Here is a 24,816-nt window from a genome sequence, read left to right on the forward strand (position 1 = left end):
CTTGAACTTTATTCCACCTCAGCCTTGCCCCATGCCCCTGGGCTGGGTCTGGCTTAGAACTGGACTGGAGGCTATGAAGCTCTGTCCTCCTCAGAAATACTGTTTTGTTAGCCTGTTCTAGTGTCGTCTGCTCAGCAGAAAGTGAGCAGGGACTTAGCAGTCACCTGACTGATAGTCTGCATTAAAGACCGTCCCAAGGGCTTCCCCCCCATTCTCTCTCCCACCTGGATCAACACTAGCTGGTAGTTGGATCCTCGGGCAGTTTTCCTAGGTGCTACCTAAATCTTCCCCCACATTATATTTCAAAGGAACCTTTGAGGGGCAGGTAGTGTTGGGGTTAAAGAGCTAAAATGCGCTTTGCACAAAATCTTGTTTCTCAGGATTTTTACTCACTTAATGGCCTGTGTTTGCCTAAAGCCCTGAGTGGCTACTGCTGCTCTTTGTGTAAATGTCTCCTCTTCCAGCCCCTACCGCTCTCCACGTGGTAGACCTCGTTAGTGCTGCGTCCCTTCCAGGCACAGCAGTATCTATCCTCCTCTTTTGACTCTTCCAGTGCAGCTGAGAGAGGTTCTGCCCTAGTGTGCCTTGTGGCCAAGGGTCCTTTCTTCTGGCCACCTGGCTCTCCTCTTTCTTAGGCTTCTCAGCATAGTGGTTTGAAATCATCTTTTCCTGCAAGTGTTCTTAATTGACCTGACCTTTTCTCCAGTCTATTCTGTTAACTCCTGCCTCATCTCTTCCTCTTAATGCACGCTTTGTAATTATCACTGCGGTCCTGACATATTTCCAGGGGACATGGACTAGTTTTGTTTCCCTACTAGAGTATAAATTCCTCGAGGCATTTTTTTCAGTTTGTTTGTTCTGAGTTCCTTTTGCTGTGCTGAAGTCTCCAAAGCCCCAAGACAGGACTTAAAGGATCTGGATTCTCATGGTCTCCAGCTGACTTGTCTTGGAGGCTTCTCCAGGGACTCAGCTTTCAGGATTGGAGCCAAAATCTCAGAATGAGCAGCAGCCAGAGACATCCTTTCCATTTTGCAGAGGGGTAAACCGGAAGAGATGGCAATGACTTGAGAGACGGCCTCAAGGCCAACCAGGGCTGGAGCCAGTGCAGCCCTGCCCTTAGAAAGCAGTGCCTGGGACTTCCTACTACCAGAAGCACATTAGCCACCATCCATGCCAGCAAGTATTTCTTCAACATTTATTTTGTGCCTAGCCCTGTGCTAATACTATGGGAGGAAGGTGGGTGGGAGGGGGAGAAGGGGGCAAAGTAACCTGTCCCTGCCCTCAAATACGCTAAAATCTTGTTGGAGAAACTTATAATCTAGTGAGTTTGGGGGTGGGGCCCGGGATTCCAGCCAAGGTTTTGTAATATCTACGCCTCCCCTTATGCTGCACGATGGCGTTCTTTCTGGGCAAGATAGGTGATTCCTGGAAGATGCATTCCTAAGCACGTCCTCACCAGGCTAAGACACTAAGAGAGGGTTCATGCCTTAGGTAGGCCTCTGGTGCCCCTGGAAGGGTGATTAACACTGGAATAACAGGTGTTTGCTAAATTCACCTGAATATGCCTCTAATCCCAGATTGTCAACCAAATCCTGGGTGGAGAATGGTTTGGGACAAGCAGACAGATCCAGATAATACTGTCTGTAATCTGGGCATGGATCCTGAGGAAAGTGGCTGCCACCAGCCTGGTTTCCCTGCCTTGTACTTTGCCTTTGCCTTACCAATGGGCAGTGGATGGGACACCCTTCCTGCTTCCTTTCCCACTCACTGCTTGCACTCCACCCAGGTGTGCTCTGGCGCTGGCCTCCACCTGCTGCTCTGTGCTGTCAGCCTCTGGCATCTGCAGGTCAGCCATGGCCAGGAGGGGCCGGGGTGGAAACCGCCTGCTGAGGGGGCCTGTGTAAATCACCGTGACAGGCTCCTTTCATGCCTGCCGGCCTGCCCTCCTTTCTTTCCTAACCCCTCTTCCTTTCTGTTTATTTTTGTTGCGGATTTATTAGACACACAGTTAAGTGCCCATTTAGCTCTGCAAACTGTCATCATGCCTGCTTCATGAATAAGATCATTCACTGACAAAAGCCTTTAAACATGTTTTTAAAGAGGGTTGGGGAGGCACGGGGGACAGGAGAGGAGGAGGAAATCGTGCCCCAGGTTAGTGAGGAGGCCAAGAACAACCGAAACCCAAGCAGCGGCCTCTCCTGTAGCTCAAGAATGTAACAAGGGCTCTCACAGTTGCCCTGAATTTACCCTGTTTGTCAAGACGTGTGTCATCTCTCCTGTAGGATTCTGAGGTCTAGAGTTCCTCTTTGGGCTGCCAGAGAGCAGACGGTATGGGGTGGGCTCAGTCGCTGCTGTGCACCTGCTCAAAATGGTTCCCAAGAACCTCGGGGCATGTCAGGCCGAATCTGTGCCCCTTTGGGATCCTCAGTCAATTTCCTCAATCCGAACTCTCTTGGTTTCCCCAGGGCTTCCCTCCTTCTGGCGGCATCTCTTCCCAAGCACCTGGCTCCTTAAACACACCGATTGCTCGGCTGAAGGTAGCAAGAGTCCTAAGTGTGGTGGCTCACTCCTGTAATGCCAACACTTTAGGAGGCTGAGGCGGGAGGATTGCTTGAGCCCAGGAGGTTGAGACTGCAGTGAGCTGTGATCATGTCACTGCCCTCCAACCTGGGCAACAGTGCAGCCTTGCCACACACACACACAAAAGGTAGCAAGAGCCTGGTCCAGTGTCTTTTTAATGCATGCAGACTAGACATCAGGCACCAGAACAAGGATGTTCTTTACATCATCACATTTCATCACCTCAGCAGCCCTATGCAGTAGGTCCTATTACTGTCTCCATTTCAGAGGTGGGGAGACTGAGGCTTAATGTGGCTAGGTAACTTGCAGAGCTATCAACATTGCCGGGAGGTCTCTTATCCCCAAATTGGGCCTGTGCTTACTTCTAAGGAGTCTGAGTTGGCCAAGCCTGATCTCAGAGCAGAGGATCGAGGCAGGCTGACCCTGTACCCCCCAGCATGGGTGGGCGCCCCTGCCCCTACACAGCTATAATGGGGTCATCTCTCACAGCCTACTCTCACGGGGTAGGGTGCAGTCCTCCCCTCGAGTGTGAATGATCAAGCCCTCCACCCACTCACCTGTACTAGCAATAAGTCCGGGTCCCCCGCCACCTCTTTGGTTGTGTATCAGGGGCTCAGGAACGTTTGAGGGCACTGAAGTGTGTTGGCATGTGCACTGACCTTGGGAGGGGTGCTAGCCTCTGGAGGAACTTGGAGGGCGAGCTCCTATTTGAAGCACAGTAACAGGACAGCGTCCTCACTGGAGCAGTAAGCCTCGTTAGGGGACATGGCCTCCCACATCAGAGCAGGAGGGGCACAAGTGGAAGTGTGAACCTCGGTTGATGCTCCTGGAATGCTGAGTCCTCTCTCCAAGCTGCAGATGCGGATGCTGCCCCTTCTCAGCCATTCTCGCAGTGACTTCTGAGGTCTCAGCAGGCTTGGGGCCCTGGCTCTGGCCCCAGGATCACTTGGCTTCTGCTCCTTAAAGGCCCGGAGCTACTCTTCCTTTTGCTGCTCCCCCATCTCCTTTTCTTCTCTGGTTTCTCTTTTGGCATTTCTTTTTATTTGCAGTGTGTTTTCAATGCAAATAAAGTCCATAATATGAAAAAGTTACTATGAACAGAATATAATTACACACACACAATGAACAATCAAAACAGATGTTCCACATGCAAATATGAAGCAAGAAGGGGTGTTCATTCACCCATACAAAAGCTTGGGATGTGTTGGAGCTGGTTGTTTTGTACTGCTTTCTAAGGATGGCAAATATTTGCTTTTGTTATCAAAGTTACTATGCTTGCTGGGCCCTGGAATACCAGTGTGCGGTCATGGGAATCAGAGATTTCAATGGGTGCATATTTCTAAAGGCTTCTGCCCTCGGAAGCAGCTGTAAAAAACTTTCCAGAATTGAGCCAATTCTAGACTTAGTGGCAGGATCTGACTATTTAAAGCACCAGCTGATACGGAGTGCTCCAAAGACAGCTAACTTTATCCATAAAGGTGAAAAAAAGTATTTATAGACGTAGCATACCAGAATTTTTCTGAGGTGAGTTTCCAATGTTCAATTTACTTTATTTTTGACTTTTTGAAAATTAAATTAATCTGCCACAATTTTACATATATTTTACATATGTTGAAATAAAAAGCACTAATTTAAAGTTATTTGGGGTCATATCCCTGTAGTTAAAAGAATCCAGCTCTCTTTTGGTGAATGGGGATGTGTGAAAGGAAATATCTAACTTTTGACCTTTTTAACATATAAGCAAGATTTAATAACTAGCCTTAGACTTTGAGTAGCTTCCAATCCATCATTGCCCTGGCACATGTCAATTACTTATAGCAAGTTAAATGCAAAACACTAGAAAAGACAATTTAGTTCCCAAGAGAACAGTAAAGGCTTAGCAATGGAAAACTTTAGAGGACATAAGTACTAAATTAGCGTCGCTGACACAATATGAAACATGGAAACTTTTCATATTATCTAAGACTTTTATAAAGCCTTATAAATTTCATAAGCCAAAGTGAAAACTGAATCTCCATTCTACATCCTATTCTTTTACTCTAGATCAAAGCAAGACTTCTTATTTTTATTCCCAAGGCAGAGCATTTAGATGTCCCAATTTCCTGAGCCATATTTAATACATTTACATCTCCTTTCAGTCTTGTGTGAAAAATTCCATTTTCCTGATTTATCGTTGGCATCCACCATCCAATTAAATTCCTTTGATATTCTTCAAACCAATCACATTTGGGATTCTCAATATTTTCTTAATCATATTTATGTCAATAAAATTAAAAAGTGTGACACCTCCATCTTTGTTCTTTTTGCTCAGGATTCCTTTGGCTACTCAGACTCTTTTTCAGTAGCAAACAACTATTAGGATTATTTTTTCCATTTCTGTGAAAAACTTCATCAGTATTTTGAGGGAGAATCTATATATTGCTTTGGGTACTGTGGTCATTTTAATGACATTAATTCTTCTCATCCATGAGCATGGGATGTCTTTCCATTTGTTTGTGTCCTCTTCACTTTCTTTCATCAATGTCTTGTAGTTTTCCTTATAGAGGTTGTTTTTTTTTTTTTTTTTTTTTTTTTTTTTTGCCTCCTTAGTTAAATTTATTCCAAGATATTTTATTTTTTGAAAGCTATTATAACTATTGTAAGTGGGATTGCCTTCCTGATTTCTTTTTCAGCTAGCTCACTATCAGTGTATAGAAATACTACAGACTTTTATAAGTGAATTTTATATCCTGCAACTTTACTGAATCTGTTTATCAGTTATAAGAGGTTTTTGCTGAAGTCTTTAGGTTTTTCTAAATGTAAGATCATGTCATCTGCAAAGACGGACAGTTGCCTTTTATTTCTTTCATTTGATTGCTCTGGCTAAGATTTCAAGTACTCTGTTAAATAGTAGTGGTGAAAGTAGGCATCCCTGTCTTGTACCAGTTCTGAGAGGAAAGGCTTTCAGCTTTTCCCATTCAGTATGTTGTTTGCTATGGGTTTGTCATATATGGCCTTTATTATGTTAAGGTATATTCCTTCTATGCTTAGTTCATTGAGTTTTTCTCATAAAGGGATGTTTAATTTTATCCAGTGTTTTTCTGCATATATTGAGGTGATCATAGAGTTTTTGCCCTTCATTCTATAGGTGTGATGTATAACATTTATTGATTTATATATGTTGAACCATCCAAGCATACCTGGTATAAATCACACTTCATCATGGTGTATTATCTTTGGATGTGCTGTTGGATTTGGTTTGCTAGTACTTTGTTGAGAATTTTTGTATCTGTTTTCAACAGGGATACTGACCCGTAGTTTTTCTTTTGTTTTGTTTTGTTTTGTTTTGTTTTTTTCTTGTGTCTCATCTGGTTTTGGTATCAGGGTAACACTGGCCTTGTAGGATGAATTGGGGAGAATTTCCTGCTCTTTAATTTTTTGGAATAGTTTGAAGAGAACTGGTGTTCTTTATATGTTTGGTAATTTGGCATTAAATTCTTCTGGTCCTGGGCTTTTCTTTAGAGGGAGACTTTTTTATTATTGATTCAATCATTACTCATTTGTTTAGGTTTTCTATTTCTCTCTGATTCAATCTTGGTAGGTTGTATATGTCCAGGAATTTATTCATTTCTTCTAGGTTTTCCAGTTTGTTAGTGTGTAGTTGTTCATAATAGTCTCTGATGATCTTTTGTATTTCTGTAGTATCAGTTGTAATGTCTCCTTTTTCATTTCTAATTTTGTTTATTTGAGTCTTCTCTCTTGGTTAACCTACCTAGTGGTTTGTTGATTTTGTTTATCTTTTCAAAAAGCAATCCTGAGCAAAAAGAATACAGCTGAACACATCACACTACCTAACTTCAAAATATGTTACCAGACTATAGTAACTACATAGCATGGTATTAGTATAATAACAGACACATAAACCAATGGAACAGAATACAGAACTCATAAATAAATCCACACATTTACCGCCAACTGATAAGGGCACCAAGAACATGCACTGGGGAAAGGACATCCTCTTCAATAAATAAATGGCGCTGGGAAAACTAGATATCCATTCACAGAAGAATGAAACTAGACCCCTATCTCTCATAATATACAAAAAGCAATTCAAAATGGATTAAAGACTTAAATTTAAGATCCGAAACTATAACACTACTAGAAGAAAGCATAGGAGAAACATTGGTCTAGGCAAAGATTTTATGAATAAGATCTAAAAGCATAGGCAACAAAAATAAAAATAGACAAATTCGACTATATTAAACTAAAATCTTCTACACGGCAAAGGAAACAATCAATAGATTGAAGAGGCAACCTATTGAATAGGGAAAAAATGTTTGCAAACTATTCATCCAACAAGGGACTAATATCCAGAATATACAAGGAACTCAAGAAACTCAAGAGCCAAAACCAAATAATCCCATTTAAAAGTGGGCAGAGTAGCTAAATAGATATTTCTCAAAAGAAACAAATGGCTAATAGTACATGAAAAAAATGCTCAACATCACTAATCATTAGGGAAATGCAAATCAGAACCACAATAAGATATCATTTTAAGCCAGTTAGAATAATTATTATCAAAAAGACAAAAACGAACAGATGTTGACAAAGATGCAAGAAAAGGGAACTCTTTTACACTATTGGTGGGAATGAACATGAGTATAGCTCTTACAGAAAATAGTACAGAGATTTCTCAAAAAACAAAAAAGTAGAACTACCATATGATCCAGCAATTCCACTACCAGGTATCTATCAAAAAGAAAAGAAATCAGTATTTCAAAGTGAAGCCAGCACTCCCATGTTTATTGCAGCAGTATACACAATAGCAAAGATGTGGAATCAACCTAAGTGCCCATGGATGGATGAATAGATAAAGAAAATGTGGTACATATATGCAATGGAATACTATTTGGCTATAAAAAGGAATAAAATCCTGTCAATTGCAGCAACATGGATGGAACTGGAGGTCCTTATGTTAAGTGAAATAAACCAGGAACAAAAGGACAAACATTGCATGTTCTCACTCATTTGTGGGAACTAAAAGAACTGATCTCATAAACATAGAAAGTAGAATGATTGTTACCAGAGGTGGGGATAGGTGTGTGTGGGCAGGATGGATGAGAGAGGTTGGGTAATCAGGACTAGCATATACTTAGAAGGAATACTTTCTAATGCCCTGTAGCAACGTAGGATGACTATAGTTAACAAGAATGTATTTTATATTTCAAAATAGCTAGAAGAGAGGACTTAAAGTGTTCTCAACACATAGAAATGATAAATACACAAGGTGATAGGTATACTAAATACCCTGACTTGATCATTACATATCATGTACTCCAGAAATATATACAAATACTATGTAATAATTTTTTAAAAATTGTAAAAAGGTAAAATTTTTAAAAATTAAGGACTAAAAGTTAATAGATTTGGTAAGAACATTTTGAGTCTTGATTTCTTTTATTGCCATTCTGGACTTCGAGAAGTAACCTTCCCAATTTTAGAAGATGGGTTAGTGAAGCATGATAGCGTTTGGCCAGGGCCAAGGACTTAAGAGCTGCTATTTCCTTAAGTCTCTTTTTATCCACAGGTTTCTCTTCCATCTCTTTCCCCCACCTTGAACTTTTTTGGGAAATTGAATACATCGTTCCCATGAAATTTAAAGTCATTGATATCAGAATGAACTCATGATGTATTTTATATTTTTAAAAAGTGTTTTCTAGCATGGTTCACTCAGTGGCAAGGAAAACTCCTAGCACCTAGATGATAGTCTCTAAATTCTACTTCCCACTAAAAAGAACCAAGACTTCTTACAGGAATGGATCATCCAGATCTGGGGCAGGCCTTGTGTAAGTTTCACTTGGAATATCTTATCACACCAGAAAGCAGTGAAGCTATCAAACGCTACACTAGGTCATGTCAAAAGGATGTAGGGGACAGAGGAACTAACTTGAGGAGGCTTCCATCAACTTAAAGTGGAACAACGCAAGTATCAGTAAGAATAATAATTGTAATGGGTTGTAGCACATCAAATATGTAAAAATCCATGTGTTCAGAATTTTAAAAATAAAACTAAATTCTTATCTTCAGAGGGAAGCTAGGAAACCAACTCACGGTTTTGAAAACTAGTAAATAAAGGTGGGAAAGTTGTCAGAAGCAAAACAGAGTCACTTACATCAAACCATAACACAATGAAGCCAAGAGGCCATGAAGAAGGGGGAGGGCTCACACACAATTGTCTGATAATAGAAACTATCCCAGGAGACTTTGCTGAATGGCAATCCTCTTGCTGAAGGCCACTTAGAAAAAGATACCAGATACCAGCCCAGCAACTGCCTGTTCAACCTTGGACAGATGCTACCCTTGTTATTAATCATTGTAGCTAAGGAAAATTGTTTCAAAACAATGTACATAACCCTCCTCACTTTGCCTTTAAAAGTCTGCCCTACCCAGCCTCTCCAGATATGCCTATGATCCATTATGACTTGTGCATCCAAACTGTAATCCTCGTCACTCCCAAATAAACTAGTACGTTTTTGGAGAGCCTGCCTCTCTGTCATTAATTTAGGTTGACAAAGGGAAAGCATCAAGCATATATTCTATATAACCTGTGCCTGCAGGTAACTAAATAATTGATGAGGGGAAGTTTCTCTTTATAGAATATAATAAGTGAACAAGAAACGACTAATTTAGAATGTTACCATTAGGAACCTTATTGAATTAATGAGTCTAGGTGATGTCAGCATCTTCAGACATTATGTACATCCCAATAAAAGTACACACCACTAACCACAAAGGAATCTTGCACAAAAACAAACAAACAAACAAACAAAAACCATCAAACCTGGGGGTTTCCCAGGCAAGATGGCCTAATAGGAACAGCTCTGGTCTGCAGCTCCCAGCGAGACCAATGGAGAAGGCAGGTGATTTCTGCATTTCCAACAGAGGTACCTGGTTCATCTCACTGGGACTGGTTAGACAGTGGGTGCAGCCCACAGAGGGCGAGCAGAAGCAGGGTGGGGCGTTGTCTAACCTGAGAAGTGCAAGGGGTCAGGGAACTCCCTCCCCTAACCAAGAGAAACCATGAGGGACCCTGCTGTGAGGGACGGTGCTATCTGGCCCAGATACTACGCTTTTCCCATGGTATTCACAACCCACAAACCAGGAGATTCCCTTGGGTGCCTATACCACCAGGGCCCTGGGTTTCCAGCACAAAACTGGGCGGCCATTTGGGCAGACACTAAGCTAGCTGTAGCAGGGTTTTTTGGTATCCCAGTGGCACCTGGAACACTAGCAAGACAGAACCATTCGCTCCCCTGGAAAGGGGGCTGAAGCCAGGGAGCCAAGTGGTCTTGCTCAGTGGATCCCACCCCCATGGAGCCCACAAAGCTAAGACCCACTGACTTGAAATTCTCGCTGCCAGCACGGCAGTCTGAAGTTGACCTGGGACTCTCGAGCTTGGTAGGGGAAGGGGCATCTGCCATTACTGAGGCTTGAGTAGGCAGTTTTCCCCTCACAGTGTAAACAAAGCCCCACGAAGTTCAGACTGAGAGGAACCCAACACAGTGTGGTAAAGCCACTGTGGTCAGACTGCCTCTCTAGATTCCTTCTCTCTGGATACGGCCTCTCTGAAAGAAAGACAGCAGCCCAATCATCGGCTTATACATAAAACTCCCATCTTCCTGAGACAGAGCACCTGGGGGAAGGGGCAGCTGTGGGCCCAGCTTCAACAGACTTAAATATTCTGGCCTGCTAGCTCTGAAGAGAGCAGATCTCTCAGGACAGTGCTAGAGCTTTGCTAAGGGACAGACTGCCTCCTCAAGTGGGTCCCTGACCCCCGTGCCTCCTGACCTCCCAGCAGGGGTCAACAGACACCTTATACAGGAGAGCTCCAGCTGGCATCTGGCAGGTACCCCTTTGGGACAAAGCTTCCAGAGAAAGGGGCAGGCAGCAATCTCTGCTGTTCTGCAGCCTCTGCTGGTGATACCCATGCAAACAGGGTCTGGAGTGGACCCCCAGAAAACTCCAGCAGACCTGCAGAAGAGAGGCCTGTCAGAAGGAGAACTAACAAACAGAAAGCAATAGCATCAACATCAACAAAAAGGATGACCATGCAAAAACTCCATCAGAAGGTCACCAATAGCAAAGACCAAAGGTAGATAAATCCACGAACGTGAGGAAAAACTAGCACAAAAAGGTTGAAAATTCCAAAAACCAGAATGCCTCTTCTCATCCAAAGGATCACAACTCCTTGCCAGCAAAAGAACAAAACTGAATGGAGAATAAGTTTGACAAACTGATGTAAGTAGGCTTCAGAAGGTGGGTAATAACAAACTCCTTCAAGCTAAAGGAGCATGTTGTAACCTGATGCAAGGAAAATAAGAACCTTAATAAAAGGGTAGAGGAATTGCTAATTAGAATAACCATTTCAGAGAAGAACATAAATGACCTGATGGAGCTGAATAACACACCACAAGAACTTCGTGAAGCATACACAAGTATCAATAGCCAAATGGATCAAGCAGAAGAAAAAACATCAGAGACTGAAGATCAACTTAATGAAATAAAGTGTGAAGACAAGATTAGAGAAAAAAGAATAAAAAGGAACAAACAAAGCCTCCAAGAAATAAGGGACTATGTGAAAAGACCAAACCTACGTTTGATTGGTGTATCTGAAAGTGACAGGGAGAACAGAACCAAGTTGGAAAACACACTTCAGAATATTATCCAGGAGAACTTCCCCAACTTAACAAGAAAGGCCAACATTCAAATTTAAGAAATACAGACAACACTACAAAGATACTCCTCAAAAAGAGCAACCCCAATGTTGCGGGAAGTCAGGGACCTGGAACGGAGGGACCAGCTGAAGCTGCGGCAGAAGAACATAAATTGTGAAGATTTCATGGACATTTATTAGTTCCCCAAATTAATACTTTTATAATTTCTTACGCCTGTCTTTACTGCAGTCTCTGAACATAAATTGTGAAGATTTCATGGACACTTATCACTTCCCCAGTCAATACCTTTGTGATTTCTTATGCCTGTCTTTAATCTCTTAATCCTGTCATCTTCGTAAGCTGAGGAGGATGTATGTCACCTCAGGATCCTGTGATGATTGCATTAACTGCACAAATTGTTTGTAGAGCATGTGTGTTTGAACAATATGAAATATGGACACCTTGAAAAAAGAATAGGATATCAACAATGTTCAGGGAACAAGGGAGATAACCTTAAACTCTGACTGCCAGTGAGTCAGATGGAACAGGGCCATATTTCTCTTCTTTCAAAAGCAAATAGGAGAAATATCGCTGAATTCTTTTTCTCAGCAAGGAACACCCCTGAGAAAGAGAATGCACACCTAAGGATAGGCCTCTAAATGGCCCCCTTGGGCACAGCTGTCTTTTACGGTTGAAGCTGAATGGATGAAACAAGCCCCGGTCTCCTGTAGTGCTCCCAGGCTTATTAGGATGAGGAAATTCCTGCCTAATACATTTTGGTCAGACAGGTTGTCTGCTCTCTAACCCTGTCTCCTGATAAGATGTTATCAATGACAATGCGTGCCCAAAACTTTATTAGCAATTTTAATTTCACCCCATCCCATGGTCCTGTGATCTCGCCCTGCCTCCATTTGCTTTGTGATATTTTATTACCTTGGTGAAGCATGTGATCTCTGTGACCCATACCCTATTCATACACTCCTCCTCCCCTTTTGAAAATTGCTATTAAAAACTTGCTGGTTTTACAGCTCAGGAGCATCATGGAACCTGCCGACATGTGATGTCTCCCCTGGACACCCAGCTTTAAAATTTCTCTCTCTTGTACTCTTTCCCTTTATTTCTCAGACCAGCCAACACTTAGGGAAATAGAAAAGAACCCACGTTGAATACTGGGGGTGGGGTTTTCCCTGATACCCCAAGACACAAAATCATCAGATACACCAAGGTTGAAATGAAGAAACAAAATGTTAAGGACAGCGAGAGAGAAAGGTCAGGTTACCCACAAAGGGAAGCCCATCAGACTAACAGTGGATTTCTCAGCAGAAACCCCATAAGCCAGAAGAGAGTGGGGCCAATATTCAACATTCTTAAAGAAAAGAATTTTCAACCCACAATTTCATATCTAGCTAAACTAAGCTTTATAGGTAAAGGAGATAAGCAAATGCTGAGGGATTTTGTCACCAACAAGCCTGCCTTACAAGAGCTCCTGAAGGAAGCACTACATATGGAAAGGAAAAACTGATACCAGCCACTGCAAAAACAAACCAAAAGATAAAGGCCATTGACACTATGAAGAAACTGCATCAACTAATGGGCAAAATAACCCGTTAGCATCATAATGACAGGATCAGTTTCACACATAACAATATTAACCTTAAATGTAAATGGGCTAAATAACCCAATTAAAAGCCAAAGACTTACAAACTGGATAAAGAGTCAAGACCCATCGGTGTGCTGTATTCAGGAGACTCATCTCATATGCAAAGACACACATAGGCTTAAAAAGAAGAGATGGAGGAAGATTTGCCAACTAAATGGAAAGCAAAAAAAAAAAAAGCAGGGGTTGCAATCCTAGTCTCTGATAAAACAGGCTTTAAACCAACAAAGATCAAAAAAGACAAACAAGGGCATTATGTAATGGTAAAGGGATCAATGCAACAAGAAAAGCTAACTATCCTAAATATATATGCACCAAATACAGGAGCACCCAGATTCATAAAGCAAGTTCTTAGAGACATACAAAGAGACTTAGACTCCCACACAATAATAGTGAGAGACTTTAACACCCCATTGTCAATATTAGATAGATCAATGAGACAGAAAATTAACAAGGATATTCAAAACTTGAACTCAGATCTGGACCAAGCAGACCTAACAGACATCTACAGAACTCTCCACCCCAATTCAACAGAATATACATTCTTCTCAGCACCACATAGCACTTATCCCATAATTGCCAACATAATTGGAAGGAAAACACTTCTCCGCAAACGCAAAAGAATGGAAATCATAACAAACAGTCTCTCAGACCACAGTGCAACCACATTATAACTCAGGATTTAAAAACTCACTCAAAATTGCACAATTACATGGTAACTGAACAACCTGCTCCTGAATGACTACTGGGTAAATAACAAAATTAAGGCAAAAACAAATAAGTTCTTTGAAACCAACGAGAACAAAGACACAATGTACCAGGATCTCTGGGACACAGCTAAAGCACTGTATAGAGGGAAATTTATAGCACTAAATGCCCACAGGAGAAAGCAGGAAAGATCTAAAATCGACACCCTAACATCACAATTAAAAGAACTAGAGAAGCAAGAGCAAACAATTTCAAAGGTAGCAGAAGACAAGAAATAGCTAAGATCAGAGCAAAACTGAAGGAGATAGAGACACGAAAAACCCTTCAAAAAAATCAGTGAATCCGGGAGCTGGTTTTTTGAAAAGATTAATAAAATAGATAGACAATTAGCCAGACTAATAAAGAATAAGAGAGAGAAGAATCAAATAGACACAATAAAAAATGATGAACAGGCGATCACCATGGATTCCACAGAAATACAAACTACCATCAGAGAATAGTATAAACATCTCTATGCAAATAAACTGGAAATCTAGAAGAAATGGATAAATTCCTGGACACATACACCCTCCCAAGACTAAACTAGGAAGAAGTTGAATCCCTGAATAGACTAATAACAAGTTCTGAAATTGAGGCAGTAATTAATAGCCTACCAACCAAAAAAGACCCAGGACCAGATGGATTCATGGCCGAATTCTACCAGAGGTACAAAGAGGAGCTGGTACCATTCCTTCTGAAACCATTCCAAACAACAGAAAAAGAGGGACTCGCTAGTCCTACCAGGGGGGTGGTTCCAAGATGGCCGAATAGGAACAGCTCCAGGCTACAGCTCCCAGTGTGAGCAACACAGAAGACAGGTAATTTCTGCATTTCCAGCTGAGGTACCAGGTTCATCTCATTGGGGCGTGTTGGACAGTGGGTGCAGGACAGTGGGTGCAGCCCACCAAGTGAGAGCTGAAGCAGGGTGAGGCATTGCCTCACCCGGGATATGCAAGGGGTAAGGGAATTCCCTTTCCTAGCCAAGAGAAACTGTGACACACAGCACCTGGAAAATTGGGTCACTCTCACCCTAATACTGCACTTTTCCAAGGGTCTTAGCAAACAGCACACCAGGAGATTATATCCCATGCCTGGCTCGGAGGGTCCCATGCCCACAGGGCTTCCCTCATTGCTAGCACAGCAGTCTGAGATCTAACTGCAAGGCGGCAGTGAGGCTCGGGGAGGGGTGCTTGCCATTGCTAAGGCTTGAGTAGGTAAACAAAGCAGCTGGGAAGCTTGAACTGGGTGGAGCCCACCGTAGCTCAAGGAGGCCTCCCTCCCTCTGTAGACTCCACCTCTGGGGACGGGGCATAGCCAAACAAAAGGCAGCAGAAACCTCTGCAGATTTAAATGTCCCTGTGTGACCGTTTTGAAGAGAGTAGTGCTTCTCCCAGCATGGAGTTTGAGATCTGAGAATGGACGGACTGCCTCCTCAATTGGGTCCCTGACCTCCAAGTAGCCTAACCAGAAGGCACCCCCCGGTAGGGGCAGACTGATACCTAACACAGCCGGGTAACCCTCTGAGACGAAGCTTCCAGACGAACGATCAGGCAGCAGCAATTGCTGTTCAGCAATATTCACTCTTCTGCAGCCTCCGCTGCTGATACCCAGGCAAACAGGGTCTGGAGTGGACCTTGAGCAAACTCCAACAGACCTGCAGCTGAGGGTCCTGACTGTTAGAAGGAAAACTAACTAACAGACAGGACAGCCACACCAAAACCCTATCTGTACGTCACCATCATCAAAGACCAAAGGTAGATAAAACCACAAAGATGGGAAAAAAACAGCAAGAAAGCTGAAAATTCTAAAAATTAGACCGCCTCTCTCCCTCCAAAGGAACACAGCTCCTCGCCAGCAATGGAACAAAGCTGGAGAGAGAATGACTTTGACGAGTTGAGAGAAGAAGGCTTCAGACAATCAAACTTCTCCGAGCTAAAGGAGGAAGTCGAACCCATCACAAAGAAGCTAAAAACTTGAAAAAAGATTAGATGAATGGCTAACTAGAATAACCAATGTAGAGAAGTCCTTAAATGACCTGATACAGCTGAAAACCATGGCAGGAGAACTACGTGACAAATGCACAAGCTTCAGTAACTGATTCGATCAACTGGAAGAAAGGGTATCAGTGATTGAAGATCAAATGAATGAAACGAAGTGAGAAGAGAAGTTTAGAAAAAAAAGACTAAAAAGAAACGAACAAAGCCTCCAAGAAATATGGGACTATGTGAAAAGACCAAATCTACATCTGATTGGTGTACCTGAAGTGACAGGGAGAATGGAACCAAGTTGGAAAACACTGTGCAGGATATTATCCAGGAGAACTTCCCCAACCTAGCAAGGCAGGCCAACATTCAAATTCAGGAAATACAGAGAATGCCACAAAGATACTCCTCGAGAAGAGCAACTCCAAGACATACAATTGTCAGATTCATCAAAATTGAAATGAAGGAAAAATGTTAAGGGCAGCCAGAGAGAAAGGTCAGGTTACCCACAAAGGGAAGCCCATCAGACTAACAGCAGATCTCTCAGCAGAAACTCTACAAGCCAGAAGAGAGTGGGGGCCAATATTCAACATTCTTAAAGAAAGGAATTTTCAACCCAGAATTTCATATCCAGCCAAACTAAGTTTCGTAAGTGAAGGAGAAATAAAACCCTTTTCAGACAAGCAAATGCTGAGAGATTTTGTCACCACCAGGCCTGCCCTACAAGAGCTCCTGAAGGAAGCACTAAACATGGAAAGGAACAACCAGTACCAGCCACTGCAAAAACATGCCAAAATGTAAAGACCATCAATGCTAGGAAGAAACTGCATCAACTAACGAGCAAAAGAACCAGCTAACATCATAATGACAGGATCAAATTCACACATAACAGTATTAACCTTAAATGTAAATGGGCTAAATGCTCCAATTAAAAGACACAGACTGGCAAATTAGATAAAGAATCAAGACCCGTCAGTGTGCTGTATTCAGGAGACCCATCTCACATGCAGAGATACATATAGGCTCAAAATAAAGGGATGGAGGAAGATTTGCCAACCAAATGGAAAATGAAAAAAGGCAGGGGTTGCAATCCTAGTCTCTGGTAAAACAGACTTTAAACCAACAAAGATCAAAAGAACAAAGAAGGCCATTATATAATGGTAAAGGGATCAATTCAACAAGAAGAGCTAACTATCCTAAATATATATGCAAACAATACAAGAGCACCGAGATTCATAAAGCAAGTCCTTAGAGACTTACAAAGAGACTTAGACTCCCATACAATAATAATGGGAGACTTTAACACCTCACTGTCAACATTAGACAGATCAATGAGACAGAAACTTAACAAGGATATCCAAGAATTGAACTCAACTCTGCACCAAGCGGACCTAAAAGACATCTGCAGAACTCTCCACCCCAAATCAACAGAATATACATTCTTCTCAGCACCACATTGCACTTATTCCAAAATTGACCACATAGTTGGAAGTAAAGCACTCCTCAGCAAATGTAAAAGAACAGAAATTATAACAAACTGTCTCTCAGACCACAGTGCAATCAAACTAGAACTCAGGATTAAGAAACTCACTCAAAACCGCTCAACTACATGGAAACTGAACAACCAGCTCCTGAATGACTACTGGGTACATAATGAAATGAAGGCAGAAATAAAGATGTTCTTTGAAACCAATGAGAACAAAGATACAACATACCAGAATCTCTGGGACACATTTAAAGCAGTGTGTAGAGGGAAATTTGTAGCACTAAATGTCCACCAGAGAAAGCAGGAAAGATCTAAAATGGACACCCTAACATCACAATGAAAAGAACTAGAGAAGCAAGAGCAAACACATTCAAAAGCTAGCAGAAGGCAAGAAATAACTAAGATCAGAGCAGAACTGAAGGAGATAGAGACACCAAAAAACCTTCAAAAAATCAATGAATCCAGGAGCTGGTTTTTTGAAAAGATCAACAAAATTGATAGACCACTAGCAAGACTAATAAAGAAGAAAAGAGAGCAGAATCAAACAGACGCAATAAAAAATGATAAAGGGGATATCACCACCAACCCCACAGAAATACAAACTACCATCAGAGAATAGTATAAACACCTCTACACAAATAAACTAGAAAACCTAGAAGAAATGGATGAATTCCTGGACACATACACCCTCCCAAGACTAAACCAGGAAGAAGTTGAAACCCTGAATAGACCAAAAATAGACTCTGAAATTGAGGCAATAATTAACAGCCTACCAACCAAAAAAAGTCCAGGAGCAGACAGATTCACAGCCGAATTCTACCAGAGGTACAAAGAAGAGCTGGTACCATTCCTTCTGAAACTATTCCAATCAGTAGAAAAAGAGGGAATCCTCCTTAACTCATTTTATGAGGCCAACATCATCCTGATACCAAAGCCTGGCAGAGACACAACAAAAAGAGAGAATTTTAGACCAATATCCCTGATGAACATCGATGCAAAAATCCTCAATACAATACTGGCAAACCGAATCCCGGAGCACATCAAAAAGCTTATCCACCATGATCAAGTGGGCTTCATCCCTGGGATGCAAGGCTGGTTCAACATATGCAAATCAATAAACTTAATACAGCATATAAACAGATCCAAAGACAAAAACCACATGATTATCTCAATAGATGCAGAAAAGGCCTTTAACAAAATTCAGCAGCCCATCATACTAAAAACTCTCAATAAATTTGGTATTGATGGAACGTATCTCAAAATAATAGAGCTATTTATGACAAACCCTCAGCCAGTATCATACTGAATGGGCAAAAACTGGAAGCATTCCCTTTGAAAACTGGCACAAGACATGGATGCCCTCTCTCACTACTCCTATTCAACATAGTGTTGGAAGTTCTGGCCAGGGCAATCAGGCAGGAGAAAGAAATAAAGGGTATTCAATTAGGAAAAGAGGAAGTCAAATTGTCCCTGTTTGCAGATGACATGATTGTATATTTAGAAAACCCCATTGTCTCAGCCCAAAATCTCCTTAAGCTGATAAGCAACTTCAGCAAAGTCTCAGGGTACAAAATCAATGTGCAAAAATCACAAGCATTCTTATACACCAATAACAGACAAACAGAGAGCCAAATCATGAGTGAACTCCCATTCACACTTGCTTTAAATAGAATAAAATACCTAGGAATCCAACTTACAAGGCATGTGAAGGACCTCTTCAAGGAGAACTACAAACTGCTGCTCAATGAAATAAAAGAGGACACAAACAAACGGAAGAACATTCCATGCTCATGGATAGGAAGAATCAATATCGTGAAAATGGCCATACTGCCCAAGGTAATTTATAGATTCAATGTCATCCCCATAAGCTACCAATGACTTTCTTCACAGAATTGGAAAAAAACTACTTTAAAGCTCATATGGAACCAAAAAAGAACCCGCATTGCCAAGACAACCCTAAGCCAAAAGAACAAAGCTGGAGGCATCACGCTACCTGACTTCAAACTATACTACAAGGCTACAGTAACCAAAACAGCATGGTACTGGTACCAAAACAGAGATATAGGCCAATGGAACAGAACAGAGCCCTCAGAAATAATACCACACATCTACAGCCATCTGATCTTTGACAAACCTGACAAAAATAAGAAATGGGGAAAGGGTTCACTATTTAATAAATAGTGCTGGGAAAACTGGCTAGCCATATGTAGAAAGCTGAAACTGGATCCCTTCCTTACACCTTATATGAAAATTAAATCAAGATGGATTAGAGACTTAAATGTTAGACCTAACACCATAAAAACCCTAGAAGAAAACCTAGGCAATACCATTCAGGACATAGGCATGGGCAAGGACTTCATGTCTAAAACACCAAATGCAATGGCAACAAAACTGAAAATTGACAAATGGGATCTAATTAAACTAAAAAGCTTCTGCACAGCAAAAGAAACTACCATCAGAGTGAACAGGCAACCTACAGAATGGGAGAAAATTTTGGCAATCTACTCATCTGACAAAGGACTAATATCCAGAACCTACAAAGAACTCAAACAAATTTACAAGAAAAAAACAAACAACCCCATCAAAAAGTGGGCAAAGGATATGAACAGACACTTCTCAAAAGACGACATTTATGCAGCCAACAGACACATGAAAAAATGCTCATCACTGGCCCTCAGAGAAATGCAAATCAAAACCACAATGAGATACCATCTCACACCCGTTACAATGGTGATCATTAAAAAGTCAGGAAACAACAGGTGCTGGAGAGGCTGTGGAGAAACAGGAACACTTTTACACTGTTGGTGGGACTGTAAACTAGTTCAATCATTGTGGAAGAGAGTGTGGCGATTCCTCAAGGATCTAGAACTAGAAATATCATTTGACCCAGCCATCCCATTACTGGGTATATACCCAAAGGATTGCAAATAATGCTGCTATAAAGACACATGTGCACGTATGTTTACTGTGGCACTATTCACAATAGCAAAGACTTGGAACCAACCCAAATGTCCATCAACGACATACTGGATTAAGAAAATGCAGCACATATACACCATGGAATACTATGAAGCCATAAAAAAGGATGGGTTCGTGTCCTCTGTAGGGACATGGATGCAGCTGGAAACCATCATTCTCAGCAAACTAGCACAGGAACAGAAAACCAAACACTGCATGTTCTCACTCATAGGTGGGAACTGAACAATGAGAACACTTGGACACAGGAAGGGGAACATCACACACCGGGGCCTGTCGTGGGGTGGGGGGAACAGGGAGGGGTAGCATTAGGAGATATACCTAATGTAAATGACGAGTTAATGGGTGCAGCAAACCAACATGGCACATGTATACCTATGTAACAAACCTGCATGTTGTGCATGTGTACCCTAGAACTTAATGTATAATAAATAATAATAATAAATAAACAAATCTAGTCCTACATCTTACAAAAAAAAAAAGAAAGGAAAAGAGAAAGAGGGACTCCTCCCTAACTCATTTTATGAGGCCAGCATCATCCTGATACCAAAACCTGGCAGAGACACAACAAAAAAAAGAAAATTTCAGGCCAATATCCCTGATGAACATCAATGCAAAAACCCTCAATAAAATACTGGCAAACTGAATCCAGCAGCACATTAAAAGTTTATCCACCATGATCAAGTCGGCTTCATCCCTGGGATGCAAGGCATAGGCAAATAGTTCAACATAGGCAAATCAATAAATATAATCCATCACATAAACAGAACTAATGACAAAAAACACATGATTATCTCAATAGATGCAGGAAAAACCTTCAATAAAATTCAACACCCCTTCATGCTAAAAACAATTAATTAGGTATTGATGGAACATATCTCAAAATAATAAGAGCTATTTATGACAAACCCATACCCAATATCATATTGAATGGGCAAAAGCTGGAAGCATTCCCTTTGAAAACCAGCACGAGACATGGATGCCCTCTCTCGCCACTCCTATTCAACATAATATTGGAAGTTCTGGCCAGGGCAATCAGGCAAGACAAAGAAATAAAGGGTATTCAAATAGGAAGAGAGAAAGTCAAATTGTCTGTTTGCAGATGACATGATTGTACATTTAGAAAACTCCATCGTCTTAGCCCAAAAACTCCTTAAGCTGATAAGCAGCTTCAGCAAAGTCTCAGAATACAAAATCAATGTGCAAAAATCACAAGCTTTCCTATACACCAATAATAGACAAACAGAGAGCCAAATAATGAGTGAACTCCCATTCACAATTGCTACAAAGAGAATAAAATACCTAGAAATCCATCTTAGAAGAGATGTGAAGGACCTCTTCAAGGAGAACTACAAACCACTATTCAAGGAAATAAGAGAGGACACAAACAAATGGAAAAGAAATTTCATGCTCATGGATAGGAAGAATCAATATCATGAAAATGGCCTAACTGCCCAATGTAATTTATACATTCAATGCTATTCCCATCAAGCTACCACTGACTTTCTTCACAGAATTAGAAAATACTACTCTAAATTTCATATGAAACCAAAAAAGAGCCCAGATAGCCAAGAAAATCCTAAGCAAAAAAACAAAGCTGGAGGCATCACACTATCTGACTTCAAACTATACTACAAGGCTACAGTAACCAAAACAGCATGATAGTGGTACCAAAACAGATATATAGACCAACGGAATGGAACAGAGGCCTCAGAAATAACACCACACATCTACAACCATCTGATCTTTGACAAACCTGACAAAAAGAAGCAACAGGGAAAGGTTTCCCTATTTAATGAATGGTGTTGGGAAAACTGGCTAGCCATATGCAGAAAACTGAAACTGGACCCCTTCCTTACACCTTATACAAAAATTAACTCAAGATGGATTAAATATTTAAAAGTAAGACCTAAAACCACAAAAAGCCTAGAAGGACACCTAGGCAATACCATTCAGGACATAGGCATGGGCAAAGACTTCAAGACCGAAACACCAAAAGCAATGCCAACAAAAGCCAAAATTGGCAAATGGGATCTAATTAAACTAAAGAGCTTCTGCACATCAAAAGAAACTATTATCAGAGTGAGCAAGCAACCTACAGATTGAGAGAAAATTTTTGCGATCTATCCATCTAGCAAAGAGCTAATATCCACAATCTACAAGGAACTTAAACAAATTTACAAGAAAAAAAACAACCCCATCAAAAAGTGGGTGAAGGAGCCTGGGGACAGTGGCTCATGCCTGTAATCCCAGCGCTTTGGGAGGCCGAGATGGGGGGATCACTAGTTCAGGAGTTCAACACCAGTGTGGCCAACATAGTGAAACCCTGTCTCTACTAAAAGTACAAGAAAACTAGCTGGACATGGGGGCAGGCACCTGTAATCCTAGCTACTCGGGAGGCTGAGGCAGGAGAATCATTTGAACCTGGGAGGAGGAGGTTGCAGCGAGCCTAGATGGCACCACTGCACACCAGCCCAAGTGACAGTGCAAGACTCCATCTCAAAAAAAAAAAAGAAAAAAAAAATAGTGGGCAAAGGATATGAACAGAAACTTTTCAAAAGAACACATTTATGCAGCCAACAAACATATGAAAAACAGCTCATCATCACTCATCATTAGAGAAATGCAAATGAAAATCACAATGAGATACCATCTCAGTTAGAATGGCGATCATTAAAAAGTCTGGAAACAACAGATGCTGGCGAGGATGTGGAGAAACATTTTACACTGTTGTGGGAGTGTAAATTAGTCCAACCATTGTGGAAGACAGTGTGGCAATTCCTCAATCATCTAGAACCAGAACTAACATTTGACGCAGCAATCCCTTTACTGGGTATATACCTAAAGAATTATACATCATTCTGTAAAGACACATGCACACGTATGTTTATTGCAGCACTATTCACAATAGCAAAGACTTGTTACCAACCCAAAAGCCCATCAATGTTAGACTGGATAAAGAAAATGTGGCACATATACACCATGGAATACTATACAGCCATAAAAAAGAATGAGTTCATGTCCTTTGCAGGGACATGCATGAAGCTGGCAACCATCATTCTCAGCAAACTAGCACAGGAACAGAAAACCAAACACTACACATTCTCATTCATAAGTGGGGGCTGAACAATGAGAACACACGGACACAGGGTGGGGAACATCACACACTGGGGCTGGTTGGGGGGTGGGGGCCTAGGGGAGGGATAGCATTAGGAGAAATACCTAATGTAGATGACAGGTCCATGGGTGCAGCAAACTGCCATGGCATGTGTATACCTATATAACAAACCTGCATGTTCTGTATATGTATCCCAGAACTTAAAGTATAATAAAAAATAAAAATAAAAACAAAACACAGACATCTAAGCCTCCTCCTCCAACAATTTTAACCTGGACAGCGGGGGTAACTGGCTGTTACACCTGCTTTTACCATGCTCCTCAGTTATTTTGGAGCCTGTCTGAAGTTGAGGACAGTCATTTCTTCCTGCCTTCAATCATTTGATATATATTATTGAGCTGCTGTTTAGAGCACACAAGAGTGAGTGAGGCAGACATGATCCCTGCCCTGCAGAGCTTTCATCCTGGACAGGGTGACAGACTAATCAGTGCTTTAAGTTCATAGAAAACTGAAAAACCTCCTCAACCTGGAGCTGCAGAAAATCCCTCCAGAATAATCAGGGAGGGAGGCTTAGGCCAAGCCAGTTGCAATCCTAAGGTGTAAGGATCATCTCCAGGCCAATGGAATCTCAATTTTCCAGTTCTCTACACGTGAACCCTTCCAGCTCTCTACTAGTCTCCCATTGGTTTGGGGTTGTAATTTGAATTTTTTATTTTAATACATAGGGTTCTGATTTTTCCTTTCTGCTTTGCTGTTTCATTTGATCTCCATTTCAAATCTGCCTTAAGCCTGAGACTATCGTGGTATAATTTGAAAAGAATTCCACAGGGGGGTGGGAGGAAGGAAATAGTGAAATGGCTCTCAGTAAACTCCTAAGAAATGTAAACTTCAACATTGAAATGGCCTCATTTCTCCTCCTGCAACTGTGTTCATTTCTATGGCTCTTCAATAGTCCTTATAATTCTATCCCTTTTCTTTCAGTTCTGAACAAACCAGGTGAAAAGACACACCACGAAACTTGATGAGGGCCTCATGAAGGTGCTCTCTAAGCCGATGACAGTACCTGGTTCAGTTTCTGAAGTCCTTCCTGTACCGAGTCTACCCCGAGACTTGGGTCTCTAGAGGCCAACTTTGAAAGGGACCAACTGCCCCTTTTTACTGTGTATTGTAGTTATAGTGACCTCCAGTTCTCACCCAACATTAGGACAGAAAGAAACTGCAGAAGATCGTTTCATTGGACTTCTTCATTTTGACAGACGTGGAAACTGAGGCCAGAGAGATAAAGAGTGCCTTACTTTACTGGATATGTTTCCTCAAGAGCTGTGCGCAGTCACCTTCTTCTAAGTATTATTTTTCTCTTGACTTTAGAGTGTTAGGGTTATCTTATTCTTTTCTATTAGTGTATAACCCATAAGCAGTAACGACACTTACAGTGACCCCAGGGTCATAGGAACCTGGCTGTACCTGGTTACCTCTGTAACATCTGTAGTGCTCTTCTAGCCGTTAGTCGGAAAGGACAACCCCAAGGAGGGCAGCCAGTGCAGGTGCAGGACACACGACGCTTGCGGCCTGCTATT

The 24,816-nt window shown here is 41.5% G+C and overlaps 1 protein-coding gene across 23 annotated transcripts in view; it reads right to left on the bottom strand.

Moving 5' to 3' along the window:
* The window catches only part of LOC106993529 (uncharacterized), a 301,117-nt gene that overhangs the window by 19,969 nt on the left and 256,332 nt on the right, over window positions 1-24,816 (bottom strand). For all 23 annotated transcript variants that reach the window (XR_013404412.1, XR_013404400.1, XR_013404399.1 and 20 more), the window contains one exon: window positions 3,240-3,615. The gene's annotated coding sequence lies outside the window, so the exon portion shown is untranslated. The remainder of the gene's footprint in view (window positions 1-3,239; window positions 3,616-24,816) is intronic.

Source organism: Macaca mulatta, chromosome 14 (assembly GCF_049350105.2).
Source record: "Macaca mulatta isolate MMU2019108-1 chromosome 14, T2T-MMU8v2.0, whole genome shotgun sequence".
Lineage (NCBI taxonomy): Eukaryota > Metazoa > Chordata > Mammalia > Primates > Cercopithecidae > Macaca > Macaca mulatta.